The sequence below is a fragment of the Phoca vitulina genome, unplaced genomic scaffold (assembly GCF_004348235.1).
Source record: "Phoca vitulina isolate PV1807 unplaced genomic scaffold, GSC_HSeal_1.0 scaffold36, whole genome shotgun sequence".
Lineage (NCBI taxonomy): Eukaryota > Metazoa > Chordata > Mammalia > Carnivora > Phocidae > Phoca > Phoca vitulina.
The window spans coordinates 16,711,486-16,712,021 of record NW_022589739.1 but is presented as its reverse complement, the minus strand read 5'-3'; the positions used below and the strand labels follow the sequence as shown (position 1 = coordinate 16,712,021).

The following is a 536-nucleotide window of genomic DNA, read 5'->3' as shown; positions in this document are numbered from 1 at the left end:
CCCCCCCCCCCCCCCCCCCCCCCCCCCCCCCCCCCCCCCCGCAGTCCCTCTCCAGCCAAGGGAGACTTTCAAAGACGCAGCCATGACCGGCCACCCACAGAACGTTGTTCCAAAACTGCCCCTCTGCCTGACTCCCCCACTCACACCCCATTGCCCGGCCTGTGCCCTGGCTGCAGCCTCCCCAGACCCCAGGCTCCTCTCGAGGCCGCCGCCTCCCCCACCCTCAGACCTTGTTCACGCCGCTCTCCGGCTGTCTGGAAGGCTCTTCCTGCCCTCTCCGGGAGGCAAGTGCTGATAATCAGGCCTCTAGAGCCAGGGCCTCCATCCCCGAGCCCAACCCCCACCTCTCCACTCCGAGGCCCCACCCCCTTCTTCAGCGTTCCCACCCTGTTGTTTGTGTTTCCTCCCTGGCCCTGAATTCTCGCTGCCTCTCTTAAGAGCCAGTGGTGGAGTCTTGGCCTCCGTCCCTGTGAGGTTGAGGCTCATTCTGGGGAAGACGGTAATACTGGGGGAAGCCAGGCGGGTCTGGCTCCAGG

At 66.2% G+C, this 536-nt stretch overlaps 1 protein-coding gene across 1 annotated transcript in view; it reads right to left on the bottom strand.

Annotated features, from left to right (window-relative positions):
* CAPN5 (calpain 5) overlaps nucleotides 1-336 on the bottom strand; it is a 52,174-nt gene extending 51,838 nt beyond the window's left edge. The window contains exon 1 of the mRNA XM_032427276.1: nucleotides 230-336. The gene's annotated coding sequence lies outside the window, so the exon portion shown is untranslated. The remainder of the gene's footprint in view (nucleotides 1-229) is intronic.
* Between the last annotated feature and the right edge of the window lie 200 nt (nucleotides 337-536).